This window comes from Triticum urartu, unplaced genomic scaffold, assembly GCF_003073215.2.
Source record: "Triticum urartu cultivar G1812 unplaced genomic scaffold, Tu2.1 TuUngrouped_contig_4538, whole genome shotgun sequence".
In the NCBI taxonomy this organism is placed as follows: domain Eukaryota; kingdom Viridiplantae; phylum Streptophyta; class Magnoliopsida; order Poales; family Poaceae; genus Triticum; species Triticum urartu.
The window spans coordinates 1-8,183 of NW_024115133.1; the positions used below are offsets into that span (position 1 = coordinate 1).

Consider the following 8,183-nt stretch of genomic DNA (forward strand, 5'->3'; position numbering starts at 1 on the left):
AAAGTTTCTGTTTTTTACAGCAAGTCAACAACACTTTCCCCACGTCTTCCCAACGGTTCTACTTGGCACAAACACTAATTAAAAAATAAAAACTCAATTGTAACATAGGATATATGATTAATTTGTTTCTAAACAGGAACAAAAAGCTAGGAACAAAAATAAAGTTGGGTTGCCTCTCAACAAGCGCTATCGTTCTAGCTAGGCATGATGATTTCAATGATGCTCACATAAAGGATAAGAATTGAAACATAAAGAGAGCATCATGAAGAATATGACTAGCACATTTAAGTCTAACCCTCTTCCTATGCATAGGGATTTTGTGAGAAAACAACTTGTGTTAACAAGAATCAACTTGCATAGGAAGGTAAAACAAGCATAACTTCAAAACTTTAAGCACATAGGGATGAAACTTGATATTATTGCAATTCCTACAAGCATATGGTCCTCCGTCATAATAATTTTCAGTAGCATCATGAATAAATTCAATGATATAACCAGCACCTAAAGCATTCTTTTCATGATCTACAAGCATAGAAATTTTATTACTCTCCACACAAGCAAAATTCTTCTCATGAATAATAGTGGGAGCAAACTCAACAAAATAATTATCATGTGAGGCATAATCCAATTGAAAACTAAAATCATGATGAAAAGTTTCATGGACGTCATTATTCTTTATAGCATACAAGTCATCACAATAATCATCATAGATAGCAACTTCGTTCTCATAATCAATTGGAATCTCTTCCGGAATAGTGGATTCATCACAAAATAAAATCATGACCTCTCCAAATCCACTTACATCAGTATAGTCATCATAAATAGGAGGCATGATTTCATCATAATAAATTTTCTCATCAAAACTTGGGGGACAAAAAATATCATCTTCATCAAACATAGCTTCCCCAAGCTTGTGGCTTTGCATATCATTAGCATCATGGATATTCAAGGAATTCATACTAACAACATTGCAATCATGCTCATCATTCAAATATTTAGTGCCAAACATTTTAATGCATTCTTCTTCTAACACTTTGGCACAATTTTCCTTTCCATCATACTCACGAAAGATATTAAAACGATGAAGCATACGAGACAAACTCAATTCCATTTTTTATAGTTTTCTTTTATAAACTAAACTAGTGCCAAAACATGAAATAAAAAGATTCGATTGCAAGATCTAAAGATATACCTTCAAGCGCTAACCTCCCCGGCAACGGCGCCAGAAAAGAGCTTGATGTCTACTACACAACCTTCTTCTTGTAGACGTTGTTGGGCCTCCAAGTGCAGAGGTTTGTGCTCGTTTTGTTGCAATAGAAGCCCAACAAGACGACGTTGCAATATGATAGTGCTATTGCAACAGTTCCGTCCCGTTGCGTGAATGTGTCATCTTGTTGCATTAAAGGCTAGGTATTGCAACAAAGTACATCTTTGTGGTTATATTTAGACATATATTGCAACAATTCTGACTTGTGGCGCTAGTCATAGATACAGTTGCAAAAAATATGGCTTCGTATTGCAACAAAGCATGTATTGGTTGTAATAGGGTGACTTTTGCCTCATCTTTGTTGCGTTGCAATAACTATTACATATTACGACAAATTGAGCAGGCATGGTAATACGTACAACATAATGCCACAATCCTCTAGTGTTGCCAAAAAGGAGCAGGATATTGCAACGATATTCTCTACGGTGCTCCTGGTTTTTCCCTTGATTTATCATACTATTTCTTAGGATCTGATTAAAGGGGCGTACTAGTTTATAGAGGTATTAACACATTAGGTACCTCAACTTGCACCTAAGTTGCATTTTAGTCACATATCTTGCAAAGTGGACATCGGTGGTACCACAATTTGGAGGAACGCTCGCTTACGCGCGTGCAGAGCGTTGCACACTCGCGGAAACCCTTCACTTGCTCTACTGACCTCCACCGGTAGCAATGTCGTCCTCGGCACCGGAAAGACGGCAAGCTCAGTGCCCTTCTCACAACGGTGAGTCGTGAGCACTGAGCAGCACACATTCTCTTCCTAATTTTTCTTTGTCTTGCTTGATGTGATTATATGTATTTATGTGTGCTGTTAATAAAAAAAGGAGATTCCATATAAAATTATGTGTTAAACAGAGAAATTGAGCAAAGTTGCATATTAGCTATTTTCGAACACTCCTAGGCTCCATTTAAACAGCTCTTCAGCCACCAATTGAGCAGCATAACAGTTGTATCCCAACCTAATTTCAAGCAAGAATTCATCATCAGATCAACAACACTACATCAAGATATATATATATATATATATATATATATATATATAAAGACATATGCCACAAGATTTTAGTAGGATATAACAAACCATCTCAGCAAGATATATAACACAAGTTTCAACATGAAAGCACACAAGCTTCAGCAGCCATACTTGTATAGATTGTTCACACAAAAGACCATAAGTTGACGACAAAGTAATGAAAAAAGTGACAACACTAAACACCAAAAGTTCATAGCAACAGTGCGTACATAGCATCACTATCAAAATAGCAACATCACTAAAAGAACAACAACTACTCTTCTCTTCTCTTCATCACCAAACTGTTAGTGCTGGGCACTAGCTTTTGTTATCATTTGCCACAATAGATGACACTATGCAGGGGGTACCTTATTTGAACCTGTTTCACATTAGATTAAACTTCAGGAGAGATACTACTCGTAGGTAACCATCAAAAAAGTTCCAGGACTTATATTCATGGCTTAAACATGTGAAAAGCACCTTACCAAGAGATTAAAAACTATACAAAGAACCCTTGGTCATCATCTGATTCTTCTTGTCCCAAAGGAGCAACATGCCCATCATTTACGTAAGCCTCATCATCATCCGTATCATCATCAGATTCGAACTGGACATCTTCACACTCAATAGGTTTTATATTTTCTATGACTGGAACATCAACGCTGGATCCTTCGTCATCATTTCTGCACCAACTAGTGATCTCTTCAGGTACTGTAATCTTTGGCACTGTAATTTCTGCATCGACGACATCCAGTACGTCTGCCTCACCACCTTCATCGGCTTTAACAGCTTCATCAAGGCCTACACCATTTAAAACAGAAGGAGCAAACAAATTGTGTGGATTCATTTTAATAACAGCTGCCCAATCAGGGTTCTTCACCTCTCTCACATAGAAAACCTGTTGAGCTTGGAGGCCTAGAATGTAAGGGTCTCCCTAGAATCGGTGTAGAGTAGTGTCAAGGTCAATAATTCCATATTTGTCCTTCTTATACCCCTTACTCTCAGTTATTTTAGCAGGAGGCACATCAAACCAGTCACACTAGAATAGAACAACCTCCTTATCAGGAGGAAAGTCAAGAAATATGATTTTCTTGATCACCCCATAATAATCAATATTTCCTATGGTTGCATCGCCCTTGACTATGACGCCACTATTTTGGGTACTCAAGTCCTGCTCGATATAGGAATTCTGAAAGAAATATCCATTCAGAACTGTACGGTTGTATACACGAGCAAGGTGATCAGGTCCTTTAGCTAGCGCATAAATAAGATTGCTGACCTTCCCATCATTGTGGAGTTCTGTGATATGTTTCATGGAATAGAATATGTTTGATTGTAATGTACAATGTTGGTACGTTACTACGAGGAACATTAGTCAAAATGCGAAATAAACTTACCCGTCTCTCAAACCAGCCAACAAACTCTTCCTTGTGATGCCTTTTAGGATTAGGAGAATTTTTACTTGTCAGCTCCTCAAGATGTTCACTTCAAAGAGAAATGATTGTTAGTTGAATAGGAAAGTGTTAATGCATATCATGATGCGATGAAATAAATACATAAGTATCCTTACTCAATCCATGGCGCAGTTTCCTTGCAGTTTGTTATTATGAAATGCCTCATTTGATTAATCTTAGCCAAAGACAATGATTCACAAACAAAACCTTTCTTGGAGTAATCAACTCTACTCATGATGCTAATTCCTATTGATGGTTGATCTGTACCTCCGTCTTCATGACGTTCGGACTGACTTAGCTTGGTAGGCATTCCATCAATGAATCGATTGCAAAAAGTCATGCACTCTTCAAGTATGTACCCCTCTGCAATAGAACCTTCTGGTTGAGCCTTGTTACGCACATATCCTTTGAGCGTACGCAAGTATCGCTCAATTGGATACATCCATCTGTACAAGACAGGCCCTCCCAATCGGGCCTCTTCAGCAAGATGAATTGGGAGATGCATCATAATATCAGATGAATTGGGAGATGCATCATTATATCAAAAAATGTTGGTGGAAAGATCGTCTCGAGATGACATAGAGTTTTTGCCATTGTTTTGCTCAACCTCTCCAAATCTTCATCCCTTAACCCCTTGGAGCATAAATCAGAAAAGAATTTACTCAGCTGAAGTAATGGGTTAGCAACATTCTCGGGCAAAAGCTTGCACAATGCAATAGGAAGAAGTTTCTGAAATATAACATGACAGTCATGAGTTTTGAGTCCACTAATCTTGCACTGATCGAGGACTACACATCGCTTAATGTGTGATGCATAGCCATCTGGCATCTTAATGCTCTGCAGAAACTTGAGGAGCATTATCTTTTCTTCCTTTTTTAAAGTATAGCAACCTTTCTTTATGTCGTACTTATGCTTACCGGGCTTTGGATGCTGGTCCTTTCTAATTTTTAGGTCCTCCAAATCAAGACGAGCCTTCACACCATCCTTTGATTTCTTAAGCATCTCAAGCAAAGTCCCCAGAATGCTGTCACAAATGTTCTTCTCGATGTGCATAACATCCAAATTGTGCCTGACAAGCAAGTGCTTCCAATATGGGAGCTGGAAAAATACACTTTTCTTCCGCCAATTATGCAAACAATTAGTTTCCGGTCGCTTTCTCTTATTTGACCATCCAAATGGTGCATGCTGAATGCTATCAAGTTCCCGCACAACTTGTTCACCTGTAAGTGCCACAGGAGCTTCTCTACTATTTGTCTTGTTGTTGAACAAACACTTGTTTCGACGCCATTTATGGGTCCTGGGCAGAAAACGTCGGTGTCCCATGTAGCAATGCTTTCGACCATACTTAAGCCATAAAAAATCTGTATGTTTGTGGCAATACGGGCATGCTAGCTTGCCTTTTGTGCTCCAACCACTGAGCATTGCATAAGTTGGGTAGTCACTGATGGTCCACAACAAGCATGCATACATCTGGAATTTTTATTAGTTGCAGCATCATATGTGTCAGCACCATCCTCCCATAGAACATTCAGTTCATCAATCAAGGGCTGCAAGTACACATCTATGTTATTTCCTACTGACTTTGGTCCTGGAATAATCATTGACATAATCCAATTTTGTTGTTTCATACACATCCAAGGTGGCAAGTTATATGGAATAAGAATGACAGGCCATGTACTATGTGATATACTCATGAGCCCAAAGGGGTTGAATCCATCCGAAGCAAGGCCAAGCCGAGCACTGCGAGCATCTTTTGAGAATTTCTTATAATATTTATTATCAAAATGCTTCCACGCCTTCGAATCTGCAGGATGCCTCATTACGCCATCATCCACCCGACCCTCCTTATGCCATTTCATATGTGATGACATATATTCTGTCATGTACAACCTTTGCAGTCTTGGAATGAGTGGGAAATACCTTAGAACTTTCTGTGGCACTGGCTTCTTTGATTTACGGCCTGATGCATTGTCTTCATCACTGGTAGGAGTAGATTTGCATCGAGACGCATGACAGACAGGACACTCTTCTGCATCAGCATGTTCATTACGGAATAGCATGCAATCATTAACGCACGCATGTATCTTCTTATAGTCCAACCCAAGATCTTACGGAATAGCACACAATCATTAATGCACGCGTGTATCTTCTTATAGTCCAACCCAAGATCTCGGATCACCTTCCTTACTTTTGCAAGATTAGTAGGGATGTAGTGACCCTTTGGCAACACATGCGTGAACATCTGCAGAACTAAGTCACATGCTCTATTGGTCATCCCAGACACACACTTGATTTGGTAAAGCTTCACAATGAAAGATAGCTTCGTGAAATCCTTGCAACCTGGGTACAACTCTTTTTTTGCCTCTTTCAATAGTTCGAAGAAGACCTTGGCTGTTGCATTTGGCTCCTGGTTCCTTTCATCACCGCTGGAAGCATCCACATAAATGTCTCCCGCACCTTCACCAATGTCTGCATTGCTTTCCATGTTTGTGCCCCTTATGAGAGTATTGAGCATGTCACATACCCCAGCACCATCATCTAAAGCGTCTTCATTATCAGAATCTTCAGACATGCTTCCCTCATCGGATTGTTCACCATGGTATATCCAGTGAGTGTAGGTTGGATCCATCCCATTGAACAACAAGTCAGTATGAGCTTCCTTTTTCGTTTTTGGAACAACATTGAGACATCTCCTACATGGGCATGGGACTGTTGAGTCTGGGTGAGCACCATCGAAGGCAAAATTCAAGAAATCCTTCATGCCAGTTTGCCACTCACCAGAATTTCTTTCCCTGTCCATCCAGCTCTTATCTCGTGTCATTTTTGCCTTATCTCCGTAAAGCCAGTCCTGTTAAAAAAACCATAACAGCTGCTTTAGAAGCTAAATTACAGCCAACGGCATCACTAGCTGCATTACAAGACAAGACAACAGGGATACATACATACCAATATTACTGTCACATGGTAAAGCAAAATTTATCTATACATTGTAAAGCAAAATTTGGTTGATGGAAGAAGAAATAGTACTACTGTCACATGGTAGTATATGTGACATGAGTTTAAATACGTTCAGTTTAGTAGTTGGCTAGATAATGCAAAAACAGAAATTCAGAGACAGTGAAGAGATCACGGCTCAAAACTAACAACCAGATTGTTTAACTTATGCTGAAGAACATAGCATACCTTTATGCTACTGATCTCCACGAATGTGTTGTTGTACATACCTCACGCTACATATCAGATTCAAGATACTTGCTTGATTCTTTACTTGATTCAATGTATGATACTTGTCATGCAATTTTACTTTAGGAGTTTCAGTTGAATGGTTGCAGCCATATATGAATTTTTATAGATGGTTTAATTTGAATGATTCACTCAATTAAAGCTCCTGTGTGTTTCTGCTTAAGTTCCATTCAGTGTGTTTTTTGTTTAATTTCTCTTTGGTTTAAGGTTCAGTGTGAAGCAGCCTAAAATGTTTTGGAGCAACATCACTAAGAAGACACCATCTTAAGCCAAGGAGCCCGAGACAGCAGCTTTGCGATTATATAAGCACATGAGCAGGGAATAGATTGAATTGAACTGAAGTATATGAACGGCATTCATGTTCATCAAATTCAGTTTTGAAATTTGCCTGGATTTTCTATCTTATTATTTGCCTGAACCATCTTATTATTGCAGATGTGGAAGAACATGAAAGTAGCTACCGATAAAACAACAAGCAAGGGAAAATTAGTCTGCTACTTTCATACTAAAATCAGCATCCTTATGTTGTATGTATAGCACAGTACTAATGCCCATGTGAAGTATTTTCAATCTAAATTTGCTGCACTTGCAATGAAAAAAAAAAGAGAGAGACATGAGGGGATAATCATACTATTGTTGTTCAGGTCGTTGGTCGCAAGGGAGACAGACGAGCCTGTCCGAGCGGCGCTAAGCAGAGGGACAGCTGACCACGGGAGAGCTGTTGCAGGGCGTTGCACTGAAGCGCACGGAAGACCCGGGCAGGCGAGCAGGATGGCAGGTCCGTTGGCACCGGAGTTGAGGTGTCGGGTGGTCCAGCCACGCGCCCACGGGCAGGATCGACCAGCCGAGATCCAGGAAGGAGGAGGCCGACGAGCAGAAGGCGCCGAGCAACGGGTGGTGGAGCAAGGTTAGAGGGAGAGGGGAGTGGCAGGGGGGGGGCGGCGGGGGGGGGTTGGGGGCGGCGTGGACGCGCCGCCATGATGTGGCTACTGGATGCGGCCAGCGCTCAGGTTGCGCGGCGGCAGAACAGGGGATCGAGGTACGACTCGGGTTGCTATGGGGTAGTTTTTTTTTAGGACTAGGGTCCGGCGCGTGAAAAGTAAAGAGGAAAACAATTGTGGGAAAGAAGGAGGTAAGGAAACAGCGGCGCAATCCACCAGACGCGGGTCTGATACATTGCGCGAGCCCTGCGCGCTCCACCAGACAG

The 8,183-nt window shown here is 40.5% G+C and overlaps 1 long non-coding RNA gene across 1 annotated transcript; it reads right to left on the reverse strand.

Annotated features, from left to right (window-relative positions):
- Positions 1-6,025: 6,025 nt before the first annotated feature.
- LOC125527971 lies at positions 6,026-7,858 on the reverse strand. The gene is made up of 2 exons (XR_007292292.1): positions 7,608-7,858; positions 6,026-6,581 (listed from the first exon to the last, which is right to left on the reverse strand). It is a non-coding gene; the product is annotated as an uncharacterized LOC125527971 (long non-coding RNA).
- Positions 7,859-8,183: the final 325 nt, after the last annotated feature.